The following is a 17,346-nucleotide window of genomic DNA, read 5'->3' as shown; positions in this document are numbered from 1 at the left end:
CTAAACCACCAACCACGAGTACACAAGGAGAGACTCAAGGCTCCAGCTGCATATGTAGCAGAGGAAGGCCTTGTTGGACATCAATGAGAGGAGAGGCCCTTGGCCTTGTGAAGGCTTGATGTCCCAGTGTAGGGAAATGCCAGGACAGTGGGAGTAGGTGGGTTGGGGATCAGGGGGCAGGGGGATCGGATAGGGGGTTTTTGGAGGGGAAACCAGGAAAGGGGATAACATTTGAAATGTAAATAAAGAAAATATCCAATAAAAAAGATGAAAAAAGAAAAGAATCAAACATAAATGCTGAAAGTAAAGAACACAATTCATCAAATAACAAACATCAATCAAATAACAAACATTAATCAAATAACAAACATCAATCAAATAACAAACATCATTGACAAACAAGACCAGAGAAAGAAAAGATTTCCAGAGCTGGATGACAGAGCTTGGACAGCAACACATCTCAAAAATTATAAATAAAAATTACTGAATACATCCCACACTACCAGAAGTCTATGACACGTTCAATAGACCAAACCTAAAAATTAATAGACAAAATCCAGCAGATATTTCCCCAAACCTAGAGAAAGAAATGGATATCCAAAACCGTGAACATTGAGAACCCCAAACGTATCATAGACAAGAAGCCAAAAATATAAAATAAGGAAACAAAATGTGTAAGGCATTTGTGAGACTTATGAGGTCATAGGTCTTAGAATAGACTCCATTATCACCTCTTCACTAGAGCACCATAAATCCTAACTGCATCCTAAAACTTATCCTTATACCCACAAATACCTGTAGCTTTCAGTCCTTGCATCAAAGAACTTTCTCTTAATAATGAATAAAAAAAAAAAGTTGTTGTCCTTAGAAGCTGCCTGGGACTCTCAATTTACCTGGTTTTGAGGTGATGTCTTGGTAAGAGAATCTAAACTAGAACTAGGAAAGCTGTGTACACCTCCAATCTATAGTCCACCAGTTAACTTCCCATGACCTGCAACTAAGAAGTCTGAGCAGCAGCAGGGTGTCAAGGAGGACACAATCTTGAGGAACTCTGTGTGTTCATATGACAACTTCTATTCCAAGGAGAAGCTGCTAACATCGGATAGACCTGCACCGTCTAAATTTCTGGTGTGGATGGATTGACGGCAGGATTAGAAGAGGGGCTAAGTCGTGCTGGTGGCAGAACACTAGAATTTTAGGTAGATCACTTTCCAGAAGGTTTTGCTTCCAAGCAGCCTCTCCCATACCTAAGAAAGTGGCAAAAGTGAGCAGAAATATGCCCATTTTTGTTTTGGTGAATCTTCAGAGCAATATTATTACTATATTTACTTAGCTGCTTCAACAAGGAGTACTGTATGTGTTATAGTACATACAGTGATGGAGTTTTAGGATTTTCACCCTTTTCCTTGGCATTGTTCTCCAAAGCATGGCGGGAGTTCTGCAGTGATCTTCAAAAGTGTTTTTATCAGTGGGGGGGGATTGAACTGTCTTTCTCCATCCAATCAAGATAAGAGCCGTGTCTGAAGGGAAGCTCTGTCTATACATTCCAGGACTGGCTGTCTTCCAACGTGCTCCTTGTTAAAAGAAACAGGAAGGAGAAGCCCGTGCTCCATGGGGAGGGAAAGAAAGAAAGCTTCTCTATGTAGTTCCATATCTACTTACGAAACCCTGTGTGACTCCAGATGTTGGCTTAAGAAACTGAGATCGACCATACTGAGGACATTGACTTATCCCCTCAACACATAGGACATGGTGAGCTATGACAGAAGAGGAGGTACCCGAGGAAGATGATGGTCACTCATTCACATATTCTTGAACCTGAACTTTTCACTGTAATATAGGCATCCCTCAGCCTTTGTGGGAGACTGGAACCGGGGCCCCTTCACATGAACCCAAAGACACTCACATCCCTTGCGGAGAATTTGCATAGACATACAAATACTCTTTTATGTGTTCTCAATCACTTCTAAGTGACTTTTGGAATTCAACATAATGCTATGTTGACATCAATTATGGCACTATTGGGGTGCCTAGGAAATAATGCAGGGCACGTGTCTGCATATGTTCAGTATGTACGCACGTAGAAATACTTTTCGTCTGAGTTTAGTTGAACTTGCAGACATGGACACCCAGATGTCTTTGTCTCACATAACGGAAGTGAGACAAGGCAGAGAGTCTTCCCAGATCATTAGAGGAGCTTGGGAGGTAGAGAGCAGACTGGGAACCATGGGGCTGCATCTCTGTCTTGGATTTATCTTATTTTAAGAGGACAACACTGGAGAGACAAATGATTCTCAGATTTTTCATCATTAAGAACCCATTTTGAGCCTTCCTTGTATGTTGATATATGCTTCTAATTCCAGCACTCAGGGAGTTGAGACAGAGAGTTCAAGGCCAGCCTAGGCTACATAGTAAGTTCCAGGTCTTGCCTAGGCTATAGAGTGAAATCTTGTCTCAATAAAACAAAACAGTTCAACCAAACAAGAAAAGCCGGGCTTGGCAGCTTGGACCTGTTAGGCCAGGTGCTTGGGAGGTTGAGGCAAGAACATCAGGAGCTCAAGGCCAGCCTTAGTTACATAGTAAGTCTGAGGCCAATCTGGAAAGAAGGGTTGGCAGGTAACAGCATTTCCTGCTCTTTCAGAGGACTGAAGTATGTTTCATATGTTTCATATGACTAAGTATGTTTACAGTAAACTCGGGACTTATGTCTTCAGATGGGAAGCTGTGTGGTCAACTTGGCAGAATCTAGAGTCACCTAAGAGGCAAGCCACTCTACATGTTTTGATTAATTGAAATGGGAAGACACACCCTACACGTGGGTGACAGTGTTCTATAAGCTATGGTCCTGAACTTATAGCAAAGGAGAAAGTGATGTTAGTACCAGCATTAGTCACTATGCTTCTTAGTCACACAGAGGCAGTGTGACCGGCTGCCTCAAGCTCTTGCTGTCAAGATCTCCTTGCCATGATATGCTGCAACTCTGAGCTGGGAGCCAAAAATGAACCTGTCATTCCTCAAACTTCTTTTGTCTGACACTGGGTCAGAGCTGAGGAAGTTGACTGTAACAGCCTGTAACAGCAGGGGTGATAAAGAAAGGGACCTACCGATGTAGTGACATTATTTTTCTTTTTAATTTCTTATGTATATAGATTTTAGTCAAAAGTTGAGTATACAACAGGCATATAACAAATTACTATGTTGCTGAGATAGTTATTGTGCTGGAAAAAAAACAGAATAAATAAATATTTACTTTCTTATGGATTATTCCCTGCTTCTCATTGCTTATTTCTGGTTGCTATCGGTTTTGCAGGTCAAGCCTGAAGCATGCTTGGAATCTATATGCAATGATAGGGTTACCATTCAGATTCTAGGAAGTCCTATGATTTCGTTAACAATAACTCAGCCTGGATCCATCGTGAAATCTCTGTGTATCAGTACTGATCTTTACGGCCTGTATAACCAGAGCAACTTTTTCTATAGCTAACTTGTGTGGCCACCCTGTGTGTATCTGATAGACCTTTTTTAGATGTAGACCACAGGATTTGGGTGCTGGGAACCAAAATTGGGTCCTAGCAGGATCATTATGTGCTCTGAACCATCTCTTCATCCCTATTAATTACAGGACTTTATGCTGTGACTGTCACCACGAGCTCTGAAACTGTATCTTCTACGATAACTTTCCGTTTGGTTTCCCCTGACTTTCCCACATTCCACCATGGAATATTCTTTGCTCATGAACCACAATGCTGTTCTCTCATCATCTTTCTTCCTTCATAGGACTCCTAGCCCATCCTTTCTCTTATTATGTAGATGATATTTTGTCCAGGGAGGCTTTCCCAATCACACTTTGCTCTCTCAAACCCTGGCGTTTCCTGAACTCATTACGGACTGGTACCCAGACCTCTCCAGTGATGCACCACACAGATTCTGTAAAGGTTTGGTATATGTTTTCCCTTTGGCTTGAGCCAATCATAATTTATCTTTCTATCCCCTTCTACAGCTGGTGGAACTTTTAACTATTTATTTTTAGAATTATGTGTATGTCTCTCTCTCTCTCTCTCTCTCTGTCTGTCTGTGTATGTGTGTCTGAACACATGTGAATACAGATACCTGTGGAGACCAGGGATACTACATTTCCCTGGAGCTGGAGATCCTGGCTATTGGGATCTGCCTGATGTGGGTGCTGGGAACCAAACTTGGGTCCTCTGCAAGAGAAGTACATGCTGTTAACTGTGAGTCATCTCTCTAGTTCCAGGCAGTGGCAACTTAGGCTTTCCTTTTAAGGCATCATGGAGATGGACTCTGAGTAAAAGAGTAAAAGCAGGGCTCTCCCAGCAAAAGAGAAAGCTGATTAAGTAACCAACAGTGTATACTTCTAAATATGCTTTAACACTCCACAAAAATTCAAATGATAAATTTCCTGGCAGTTAGAGTTCCACGTAATCTAGATTCAGACCACTTCTAGATTCTTCTATTCTTTCTCCCCACATGTCTCTCATGTCCTGGTCATCTGGAGTATTAATTATTTTCAGGACTTGGTCAGTACTTGCCTTACTTGGCTTCATGAGTCATGTGTGTCTTCTTGGAGGCCGTCTCTTGGTTTGTCTGCCTACTTGCCTTGCCAGGTCTCTCCCAAAAGCCACTCCTCAGAGGAACCTATCAAACTGCAGGTAACTCAGGGAAAGGCTTTCTGTTCTCTCCATGTAGCCTAGGTTGTCTTGGAGCACATTCTGTAGACCAGGCTGGCCTCTAACTCAGAGATCTGCCTGCCTCTGCTTCTCAAGTGCATGATTAAAGATTAAAGGTGCGTGCCTCCACATTCGGCTTCCTCTGAAATCTTAAATACTAGGTTCAGATTTTTCCACTAGATGCCAGGTTCCTCAGTGGAGACTCTGCTCAGTCGCTTGTGTTATTCCCACAGTGGCACACAGTAACTGCTTCACTTGCTGTGGGTGACGGAGTAATGACTTGACTAATGCATTTCCTGCTAAGTGTGTCCCTTGAAGCCAGGGAGGCAGTCTGAGGTCCTCAGGCTGTGTGTGGCTAGACAAGGAGAATCATATTCACCTATATTGCAGACTGAGACAAACAAGAAAACCAGCAGCGGATGGCCTTTGCTGCCAGTGGTCAGGATCACTTTCTCAGCAGCTCGGCCTCTCTGTCTTTGTCACCTGGGGTAGAAGCTCACTTGTTGCTTTCCTTAGGCAGTTTTTCTTGAGGGGTTATTGATGCTGAATGGACTTGCTCTTCCTGTCCCTGAGCAGGTTCCGCTGTTCAGTGCAGACATATCCTACAGTAGTGCTCCTAATATCCCTACAGTAGTGCTCCTAATATCCTTGAACACTCCTCCAAGCACTCTACGGTTGACAGTCAGTCATAAAGAGTCTTACAATAATGTGTGTCATTGAAGCATATTTTATTAATGGACAGCTGTGATACAGTGTATCTCTAGGCCCGTGGAAGGGTACAGAGAAGGCCTGAAAGCAGGACAGGGGTTTTATAATATTGACCTAAATAATAAATGATCTAAGATGATGATAATGGGTGGGAAGATGATAATAACTTCAAATAAGCCCACCACCAGTTTAAAACAAATTAGGGCAGAAGCTAAAGTTAGAGGAACCGGTTTGTGACCTTTAGAGACTTGAGTCATCAAAGAGAAAATATTTAATATTTGAAAATGAGAGCTAGTGAGATGGCTCAGCAGGTTAAGGCATCCACTACTAAACCTGATGACCTGATATTGATTCCCCAGGACCCGCCGAGTAGAGTGAGAGAGCGATTCCATCCGGTTGTACTCTGATCCCCATATGAGCGCTGTGGCTCACACGCACACACATGTACTCCAAACAAATACAAATGCAACAAAATTTAAAAGGAAATATTTAGCATGCTCACAAAATAACTTAAGATGTAATATGAAATGTAAAAGGGAAAAAAAAAACGGGAAGAAAAATGAGGGTGACTAGTCATGATGAAAGGCCTTGGGTGAGCCAGATGGAAAACCCTTGGCAAGGAAAACCCTTGCTCTGAGCATCCCAGGCGTGTGCTTGCTTGTCTGGGTTTGTGTCACAGGGATGCAGGCAGATGTGAACGGCTTCCTGGTGTTCCACTCATCTTGCTTTTCTGAATGACCTTCTGCAACTTTTTCGTGTTTTCCAAAGTGAGAGGCCACGGAGTGCACAGGGATGGGGTGAAAGAGCCACCTTTAAAGCAAGGGGTGTGCCAGGCAGCTTTTATTTGAGGTCTTACCTACACTGATAGAAGTGTCACCGCAAAGAATGGCTCCAGACTGTCATATGGAGAAAAGAGCAGTTTGGGAGAGGGTATTTCTGTCTTTCAGACCTCCTGGATTGAGCTAGAAAGAAAAGCATGTGTCATGTAAATTTTAAAATACTGTAAAATAAGCGATTCATTAATTGGGGGAGGGGTGCTGGGACCCAAGCCTTGCACATATTGGGTAAGTACATTCCCTCTAACCTGCCTTCCAGCCCTGGCTTATTGTTAAGTTTTAAAGTTAGCATCTTACTGTGTGACTCTGGCTGGTCTTGAACTTGTTCGATAGCCCAGGATGGCCTTAAAGTCAAGATCCTTTGACTCTACCTTGTCTATGTCCAGTCAAAATAATGGTTTTTATGATTCAAGCATTTAAAGATCTAACTATGGAGACAACCCGAAGAACTGAAAGTGTCTCTCATTCAGACAACAGTTATTAGCTGAGCCTATACTGTATTGGAGTTCTAAAACTTTCCCTAAGAAAATAAAATCTACTTATTTGGTTCAAACATTATTTACTTTATTCATTTTACATGGAAAATTATTTAGAATTCTATTTCATAGTTCCAAGGTTTTAAAAAGTAGACTGCATAGAATATAATTAGACCCTATCTTAATGACTTCCACCTACAACACTACTAACTGGCTAATCTCTAATCTCTGAACAGAAAACGCCTTACATCTACTGGCCCGCCTCTGACTACACAGCGCATTTCTGTGATCTGAGAATCAGATAACTCTGATTAGTGGAACTGAATTTGAAGGGAGCGTCAACACAACTTCAGGGCAGCTTCTCCAAAGAAAAGCCATGGAGCTTTAAGGAGGGAGTTTCACAGCTGTTGCTGCAGCTCCTGGATGGCCTGGGTCAGGTTTCTCAAGGACCCTGGTGAAACTGAGACCTGTGATCTAGGATTATCCGAAGTAGTTCTGTGCTCTGCATTTAACAGCTCTGCAGTATCTATTTAAGCAGGTGATTAGCACATCAAAGCCAGGTGTGAGGTTCAGGCTTACACGCTTGCTTACACTTGGGCTAAAGCAGGAGGGTTGTCACAAGTTTGAGGCCACTCTGGGCTATGTAGTGAGGTCCAAGCCAATCTGGACACACACACACACACACACACACACACACACACACACACACACACACACACACACAGAGGTCTAATATGCACACCTGCCTTTTATAAACACAAAAGCTGTCTACTTTAAGTCACACTGCTGTTGTCCATTCACTTCTTTCGAAACCTGTTTATGTGTCTCCTTACTGTTCCCACATTGGCAGTACGACAATAACTATCTTTAGTATGTCCTTGAAGATTCAAACAACATAATTTAATTTCTAAATCATGCTTGTGAAAGATATTTTAACTCTATAACATTTCAGGTATAAGCTAAAATCCAAGTAGTAAATTTTTCCTTTTTGGTAGTAAATCTGAGAAACTGGTTTTAGCCAGGTTAGGCTTATGTCTATAATCCTAGTTCACAGGAGGCCACAAAAAAGTCTTCTTTTTTGTTCCTTTTTAATTTTTTTTCATCCAGCGCTGACCTTTACGCTCATTACAGCGAATGCCTGTAGTCATAGCACTCAGGGGCCTAAGGCGGGGGGGGGGGGGGGGATCATAGGTTGGAAGTGGTTCTTGGCTACCATGACATTATCCTGGGCTCATGAGACTGAGTCTCTAAATAATAAAACAAAAACTACATCTAGGGTTAGTGTTCTGCCCAGCCTTCCTGGTCCTTGGCCCTAGGGCATGGAAATCCATCTTTCTGCGAGTTTCACTGTTCGGTTTTGTCAGGGGCCGCCTCTCCCGACGATGGAGATAAAGTGTTCACGTGACATAACTCTGTAAAAGAAGCTCCTGAGCAGATAATCCATCGTAAATCACTCTTTCTCTTGTGCATCCAGGAAAAGGTATCTTCTGTAATGACGCTGTTACTTAGTTTCATTGCTTTATCACTTTCTCAGTCCGCTTATCTTTCATAGACTATTGAAGCTGTTGAAAACGGAAGGACACCGATCCCTGAAAACTGGCTTTCGATCGGCATGCAGCGACGCACTGGCATACGCATTGGTATCTACTGCAATGCCCCAGAGCCAATATCCAACTGGGAGACGTTCGAAAGTGGTGACCTGATGGATCTCTACATGCTAAGCACCCATAAAGGAACCACAGTGGACCCTTAAGTGCTCTCCTTCTTTCTTCTGTTTACAGTAATAGAGATTATTGTAGCTATAAAGAATGTTCTCCATCTTCCACATAGCATGCGGGAGTCATGTCTGTGCTGGGCCATGGCAACCCATACTCAAATTTTCTGGCCCATTTTTCCAAACTGAAGCCTATGCATAACTTTATTACATGATTCTGGAGACACCATTAAGTAAAGAGATGAGAGCTACTTCAGTAGGTGAAAGCAATCAAAACTAGAAGAACTTATCGGTATATGAAGACAGGAATGCTTTAGTGGTAGTTAGAACAAAAGCTCTGAAGAAGTTGTGCGACTACCCACTAAGTGTGAAATCAAAAAACCCTGACTTCCACGTAGTGACTTCCATCTGCAAATGGAAATTGCCATATGATTGCCTTTTGAGGATGCTAGTAGCTAACCTGTGAGAAACGACCTATTCCACATATGTATGTGCATATCTATGCAGTGTTAACTCTTTGTTATCTCCCTATCATGCAGTACTTTGATGCAGCTGGAGAAATTACACTGTATGTTTTGTGATTTGGCAAACAGGGATTCTTCTATTTTTCCACGAATCTCAGCTGAGTTGCTGTAGGGATGTGGCCGCCAGAGGTCCTTACAGACATCGCTTAGCCACAGTTGGGGCAGAAGGGTTAAAGGGGTTTCTGATCTTTTGTAAATAAAAGCTTCTTATTGAAGGCCTTATTACCACAACTCAGGCCACCCAAAACAGTGACTATCTTATTAATTCTCTCAGGTAGAGTTTAAGAAGTTTTGGATGCATGCCGTCTTTGGAATTAGGACAGTCCTAGCAGCGCAAATGCCTCGGCGATGAGTTGGGGAATGGGGACGAACTTGTAGGATAGACGCCCCCCATCTCCCTTGGGGCTCAGCTTCCAACAGTGCCCTAGACTCTATCGCCAACTTCTCTGATGTAGGTGATCAATCACACTTGAAGTCTCCACGGTACAGGAGACCCTGCTCTCCACTCACACTCCCTGCAGTGACAGTCTCTTAACCAGGGCACTCTGCTCTGCTCGGACCTGGAGCGGGGACGCACTGCAGACTGGCCCTGGAGGAACTGGATGACTGCAGCCATACACGACCCCAGCCCCGAGGCCCACGCTACCCCCACCACTCGGCTCGCGGATCCTCGGGCTCCCCACCCCGGAGGCCGGCTCTGTGCTTGGCCGCTGTTCAGCCCGCGCTCCCCGCTTTCCCCCTCCCCCTACTGCTCCGGGTCCCTGGAGGCTCAGCGGCTGTTGGAACTGGAGGTGGAGCCGAGCCCAGGGCCGCCTCGCAGGAGGGAAAGTTCAGCGGCAGCAGGGGAGCAGCGTAGCCCACAGAGCCGGCTCCGCTGTCTGCAGTGTTGGCTGGGGTAAGTCGGGGTCCCCTACCCTGAAGGCTGGACGGGTGTGGCCCGCTGTGTGCGGGTGTGTCGCTGCCGCTTGCCTGTCCGCGCCACTTCCCCCGACCTCGACCTCAGGGTGGCTCTCTGTCAGCCCGGAGGACGCCTGCACCGCTGGCTTCCAGCGACCACTGCTGTCCTAGGGCTGAGGACTCCGGGATCACTGCCCGCTGTAGCCCTTGCGAGGCGCGTGGAGGGAGCGGCGTCTCTAGGTGGACGCGCGAGGGTCCCCAGTGCCTCACCCCACGGCCAACTCAGCTTCTTCACCGCTAATTGAGCCCCCAGCTGTTGGCTTACTCTCCAGAAACCCCACTTCAAAGGAGCCTTGGCATATGTGCGGGTGCCTCTAGTTTGCTGTTCTTGGATTGTATTTGCTGGGATGAAGAGGGTGGCCCACGGGCAGCACGCTCCCCTGCATTGTGCTGCCGCGATGGTGACTCTCTGGATCCCAAGGGTCTTCACATCTGCATGTGACTCCATGAGTTGTATGTGCCAGGGGTGGGGAGAAGCTCTCCCAGGGAATGGTCTTGGGGTGCAGTGGGGCATTCCGAGGGCTGGAGGAAAAGGAAAGCTGTGCCGGGTGAAGGCAAAGTTGTTTGTTTCCGCCACACTTCCTGCACCTGTACCCCTGTCGTCAGTGATTCTGAAGTTATAAAGGAAAAGACGTCCTCAGTGGACGCTAAAAATGAAGTAGTAATGAATGATAGGATGGTTGTATTTTCGCAAAATCCATATTTTATTCAGATTGCAACGTCTTGGCACAGTTTTGACTTAAATGTCATTAAAGACAACTAACTACGATTCTATATTTATAAGGAATTTAAATATCTAGTAAATCCTAGCAATTCTACGGGGTTTCTTGGATTGTGTTGACACGTTTTCTTCAAGAGAGCACCAATTATTATGAACCTTGAGCATTAATAAACTATGGGTTCTGCCGCGGGGAGAGGTCTATCAAACTTGGAAACAGAAGCATAAGGCAGAGAGTAACTGGTTCTCTAGGCATAAAAGGTCAACTGAACACACAGAAGAGGGATTACTGTAACAGAGGGATTATGTATTGAGCTTCCAGAAAATGCCAATTCCGGGAAAATATGAGATGCGCAATTCCCACTGTGGAACTTACTACATATATGATCACTCCTCTGCATTGAACCAACTATCTAGTGGGTGTGTCCAATGTGCTGCACTAGGGTGAGCTCAGGAGGTGAGCTTAGTAGGGTGAAGAACAGCTATTAATATAGCCTAAGACAAAATCATGAGAGTACTTAGAGCACCGAGGTTTTCTTGTGTGATTAGTGTCTGAATAATTAGCAAGTTGTAATTGTCAAGCTTGAACTTTGCAGATTGGGACACTCCTGCTGTCACTCCAAATTACTAGATATTACTTTAATTTCTCTCCATCTTCTTGTCTCAGATCTCCTATATCTAGTTGTAACCCATATTAGCGAACATCAAAGAAAAAAAATCCAATATTTAGATTCCCCCATTTACATCATTGTGAGATTGTGCTTTGCTGTTTCTGAGAACTGGCATCCAAGAGGCTAATCCCACTTTTTAGCGGCATGACCCAGGGCCAGTCACATATTAAATGTTTGCAACATTCCTCATTTGATAACAATATTTGACAGAGTGAAATAACATTCTTCTAAGCACCCAGAATACAGTAGACCCCTCCCCAATGCTATCCTTTGCCTCTCTTAAATACTTTTAGATATGCTTTGACACTTAAAATGTTAACAATAATAATTCTTTCTTTTATGTGATCTTTTGCCTGTTCATTCATGATCCATCTATGCATCCATCCATGAGGTCATTACCCCTGAAGGCCATCGGATTTCCTGCATAATATTCCCTGCTTGGCTGTTTGAACCAAGGAGTTGGCACTCTAGAGAAAGGTAGTAGGCAATGCTTCATGGGTATCTTTTGGTTGATAATCCATCATCAGGATTGGGGATGATGAAGTGGACTTCCCAGTCTCCCTGTTTCCCAGCTCTGTGCTTAATTAAGATGATGCTACCACACCCAAAGAAGAAACAGTAAGCTGTGAGTGGCTGTTGCCTCTCTTGCTTACCCTATGCCATTCAATGGCAAGCAGTAAGGACTTCTTACACCGTTACTGGTTTGAAACTTACAGTGTAATGAAGTTATTCTTCAGCTCACATCCTACTTTGTGCACTCCTAATGAAGGGACCTTGGGACTGTAAATTATAGCCCTACCATATATTAAGGCTAACAGAGGTACTAAAGAGGCTGAGCTCAGGTAGACTTTATTACCTATTGATTTGGGCCTCATGATAAAGTGGTCTTATAAAACTTGTAATAGCTGAGGTCTCAGAGTAGTGGCTCTGCCACTAGGGGCCTCCTCGGTACACTGGATTACCCTGGGCTGTTATATGTTCCCATCCTTCTGTTCTTTCAGGTAGCAAAGAATCTGAATTTCCTTTATCAGAGAAGGACATGCATATAAAAAGGACTATAAAAGGCCTGGAGATAAACAAAAGTCCTCTTTGATGGAATCAATGTGGTATAAAACATAACTTTAGAGACTTAAAAATTTGGCTTTTTAAAACTTTTATATCATAATATTCAAATATGGATTCTTTTAAATTTAGAAAATAAATATATGATTCAAATGTAGAATTTAATGTTCTCTCTCTCTCTCTCTCTCTCTCTCTCTCTCTCTCTCTCTGTGTGTGTGTGTGTGTGTGTATGTTTGTCCATCTGTTTTGGTGGATTTTTTTTTCACTTAATCTCTCTCAATGTATTTTAAATAGCTTTTTCTTCTAAGTGGATTCTTGTAGGACTAAAATCATATAAATTGCCTTTCAAGGGATTTTATATAGCGAGTTGAAGCTCCTCCCTCTCCCTCCCTCCCCCCTTCTTTCTTCTCTGCCTCTTTTTCTTCTTGTAGCTACATTAAAATGAACTTTTAAGATGTCTTGTTACATTCTACAATGTAGCATTCAGGGTATCTTCTATGTGAGAAGTTTTGTTGAAGTTAGAGCTTCATATATGAAGCCCAGGCTGGCCACAACCTTGCAGTGATCCTCCATGAGCTACCACTCCCAGCTATGGGTTTTGAAACACTCTTGTATATTCTGATTTTAATGAAGTTAGTTGGGCTTGAGAATATTTGTTGAACAACTTAAAGGTGTCTTTATTTCCTAGACATAACTTGTTATTTGGTAAAAGAAGCACTGGCAGTATATGTAAATGGGCATTATCATCCCCAATATAGTCATACTGTTTGCAAATAAATAAGAGAAAAATTTCAGGTTTTCAGCGAGACTTAATTTATTTTGAGAAACTAAGCACTTTTACTCCTCACTGAAACATTGGCTAAGGTAAAGGACGTTAGCACCTTGAGACCCCAATTCTTACAAAGGGCTTTCTTTTCTTATTTAGCAGAACCTTTCTCAATTCAGAAACATTACAAATATCCAGTTCAGTCCTCATGTTGTGATTTTAAAACAATGTGATATGATTGTTGTTGTTTTTTTAATGAAGGTGTAGGTCAGTCTGTGGCTAAGGAACAAAATAAGAGGTCTAACTTTAATTGTGAAGGCCATAGACGATCCTTTATTATCACCTCCCTCTGATTAAGCAGAATTCTTTGGATTGCTTTTAGGGTTCTGGCATATCAAAGAGTTGTGCAGATCCTGTTTGTACAAAGGAATGCTTTTCTAGAACCGGAAGAGGTTTTAACCTCCAGCTAGGGAAGGGCTTGGCACCTCTCAACCTATGCTTCCTCTTCACAAGACCGAAGCTGAGCCTCAGCCAAAATGATAGGCATACAGCTTGCTGCAGAACACAGTGATTTAGTTTTGGGCAAGAGCTCCAAGCTGACAAAGATTATGGATGCTTGCCCAAGGTGCAGGAAATGAATGGCTCTTTATACCTGTGAGTCATTTTTAGAGACCTGCATCTGGGAGATGCCACCTGTAAGGAAATGACAACTGTGAGCTAGGATTTTTTTGAACCTATCACTTAAGCACAGGCAGCACAGACGATTTCTATTGTTTTGAGGCAATGCAAAAACCAAACATTTGGTTATCCCGGGGTTGCATCTGCTCCTTTGCCTTATTTCCACACACCAAGAACATTTGGGTTGATGAAGAGGAAAGCAGAAAGCACCGTAGGTAGGTGGGAGCTGTCTGTTTATACTGATTGATGTTTTGTATTCCCAAGGCATAGCTTAGTTTAGCAATCTTCACTGATAGTTCTGTGAACATCATCTGTTCTGCTTTAGGGTACCCTCAGAAATGACCTTTTCTTGTCTTTCCTTCTCATGTACTTAAAACGTTCTTTAGAAAGGCTCTTCCTAGTGCAGCTGAAGCTGACCTTGAATTTGTGAGCCTGTTCCTGCCTAAGCCTCCAGAATGCTGGGATTACAGGCAAGCTCCTCCATACCTAGCTTGGATACTTGCTGCTAAATTGGCCAATACGTTTTAATACGTGCTACTGCTAGCCCACAAGTTGTCCTTGTACAATTTAGTACTTGGGTATTCCTTTCATGTGTGATTGACCCTCCTGGGCCAGGTTGGTAAGCCTGGCAAACACATAGCACATTAGAGTTCAGAGCCAGTTACCTCTTTGCTGGGTGTTTCTGTGTGGTACATTCTACCACACAGCCATGTGTAAAGTGCTGTCTATAGAAGTGCTGAGAAGAATGCCTACCACATAGTAAATTATATGCATACATATGTATGTATCTCTGTTGGTGTTTACTATAATTATTGCCTGGGTTGCTTTCAGTATAGATCAAGATCACTATAGCCATAGAAATACTCAATGGCAAAGATTCAGCGAATTTAGTACCTCTGGTAGCACTTGTAAAGTCGGATACTTCATTGCAGGTTTCTCGTTATATTTCATTGCAATGTAATTCTTTCCACTATAAAATTGGCTAATGCAGTGTTAAGCACGGGACATGAAGTGCTCACGCAGCCTGCACAGCCACTTTGGGCTCTGTGCACCGTTATTATCTGCACTTTACAGGTGAGAGAATGAAGGTTTTGGAGATGATGCGTGTATAAGGTTGGATGTTCGAGCTGGACCTCACTCTACATCTGCCTGGTCCCACCTAGAACTTCTGCTATTCCCAGTACCCCCTCCCATGCACATGTGAATGCGAGTGCACGTGTATGTAAATACCCGTGTATGTGTATTTCAAGGTAGGGTGGTGTTCCTTAGGAGCTATCCACCACTGACTAGGCTAGGCTGTCTAGATAGTGAGTGGAAGTAGCTGGACAGGAATTCCATTGTCTATGTCTCCTGAGCACCAGGATAACAAGCACACACCACCACAGCCTGGGTTCTCTGTGGATCCTGGGGACCAACATAGATCCCCAGTCTTGCATGGCTGGCAAGCTTCTTACTGACGGAGCTGTTCCCCGGCCTCCACCATAGATTGGTTCTTGTTTTTTGTTGTTGTTTGTTTTTCTCAGCGTAAACTCCTTGAATCGACAATTGAGCAAATGTCTTGGAGTTCTGAGGGTTGGCGAAATACTAGGGCATTGATTTCCATTACGTTATTGTATTGGTATCTATTTCTGAGCCGGATAGAGCAAGATAACAAATGGGGCTTTATCAGGCTTGCTTCAGCACTTGTTATTTATATGTTTGTACATCCATAATTTTTTCTAGTAGCCCAAAATACATTGTAAATAACTTTCCTATGTAACAATGAACTTCTTTCTTTTCTCTTCCTCCCCCCCCCTCTCTTTTCTCCCAAGACAGGGTTTCTCTGTGTATCTCAGGGTGTCCTGAAACTTATTCTATAGACCAGGCTGTCTTCAAACTCAGAGGTCTGCCTGCCTCAGTTTTTCCCAGTGCTGGGTTTAGAGGCATGCCCCACCGCTGCCTGGCTGAGAGTTACCTTCTTATCAAGGCACTTTGGAGGAAACTTGTAAAAAGAATATGTGGATAAAATCAAGTATGTGGGTTTCAGAACATAAAAGTGAAGACTGAGGACAGCCATTCATGCGTTCATTGAGCAAAGTGCATATGCTCACATTATATGAAGATTTTCTACTAGATAATCCAAAAAAACTATAAAAAGGGGACAATGTAGGGACAGGGTGTGTGTTATACCTTGGAACTAGGCAGCTCTGGATGTGTTAGCACAGCCGGATCTCTTCTTAGACTCCCAGCTCTTAGTTTCCATGTATGAATTTTGCATGCATAATGGGGACAACACATTTTTTGACTTCTTGCCAGAAGTAATTGAGATCTCAGAAAAATGCTACGCCACTGGAAGTAGCTGGTACCTATGGCAGTGCCTCCCTACTGTTCTTCCTTAGCCATCTCCTCTCATGGTCTCCCATCCCCTCCTTCCTCCATCTAGTACTGACTGGTAGGAGAAGCATAAAAATAATGATACCTGAAGTCCAAGGTAGGGTGTGATCAACCTTTGAAAAGGATGCTCTTTTCTGGTTCTCCCTCATAGAGCCGGGGCAGACTGGGCAGTGACATTAGGTAATCTGTGAACTGGCACTAGCTAGCCTAGGCTCCCTACCCCACGTGGTCATTTCCAAAGCTGACCAGAAGAGGCTAGGATCCAATGGCAGCTTAGTGCCTACTGTAGATGCTAATGATGTAGAATAAGGCTGGGCTGGAGAGCAAGGAGAAGGTGTATTAGTCAGGGTTCTCTAGAGTCACAGAACTTATGGGTAGTCTCTATACAGTAACCAGAAATAGCCACTACAGAGGGTATTTAGGGAAATTGGAAGAAGTTAGAAGTGAAGTCTGAGGTAGGCCAGAGCAGAAAATGTTCAAGATTTGGGGGTATGTAAGGCCATCTCTTAGCAGATTGTATCTGAGGGGGCTGGGGCTGGGGCTAGTTTGGTGGTTCTGAACTACAGAGCTTACAGACAGGCTCTGCCCAGGAACTCACAAGAGAACTGAAGCCCTTCTGTGTCCAGCTTCGTGTATTGCCTAACAGACACGTCTCTCTCCCTAGACTCTGACTACAGACTTTTCTGAAGGTGGTGCATCCAGCAAGGAGTTAAATCAAAATTAATTAGCTCTCTGCTGATTCCCACTTGAGATTTCAAGGGTTAGTTGATATCACAGAAGAAATGAGCCTCCTTCCCCCCCACCCCCTTCCACTTGGGGATTTGGTTAGAGACATCCATGTCTGTTTCACTGTGTGGCTGGAAGCCAGAACCACCGGGGCCTCTGGGTGTGTCTTGTTGGCACAGCCTGTATAGTGGGCTGTGTTGTAGGCCAGGGTGGGTTTTTACCAAGATGTGCCTGGTGGTTTTATGATAATGAACAGCCTTGTTTGGTGTGCAGAGTAGATGCTGTGTGTGGTGGGGCAGGAATGTGGGTTTTACAGAATCATTACAGTTTAGGACCGGCTCTTTCAGCCACGGAGCAGGAGGCCTTGAGACATTATTTATTGTGTGATGGCACATAGATTTAAGCCTACCCTTCTGTGAGTAGGTAAATAGGACCTGCCCAGGTGCAAG

The 17,346-nt window shown here is 43.7% G+C and overlaps 1 protein-coding gene across 2 annotated transcripts in view; it reads left to right on the top strand.

The window, feature by feature from the left end:
- Window positions 1-9,560: 9,560 nt before the first annotated feature.
- Csgalnact1 (chondroitin sulfate N-acetylgalactosaminyltransferase 1) overlaps window positions 9,561-17,346 on the top strand; it is a 334,708-nt gene continuing 326,922 nt past the window's right edge. For both annotated transcript variants that reach the window (XM_029532248.1, XM_021219074.2), the window contains exon 1: window positions 9,561-9,841. The gene's annotated coding sequence lies outside the window, so the exon portion shown is untranslated. The remainder of the gene's footprint in view (window positions 9,842-17,346) is intronic.

The sequence above is a fragment of the Mus pahari genome, chromosome 19 (assembly GCF_900095145.1).
Source record: "Mus pahari chromosome 19, PAHARI_EIJ_v1.1, whole genome shotgun sequence".
NCBI classification, from domain to species: Eukaryota; Metazoa; Chordata; class Mammalia; order Rodentia; family Muridae; genus Mus; species Mus pahari.
The sequence above is the reverse complement of the archived record's forward strand: the minus strand, read 5'-3'. Positions and strand labels throughout refer to the sequence as shown.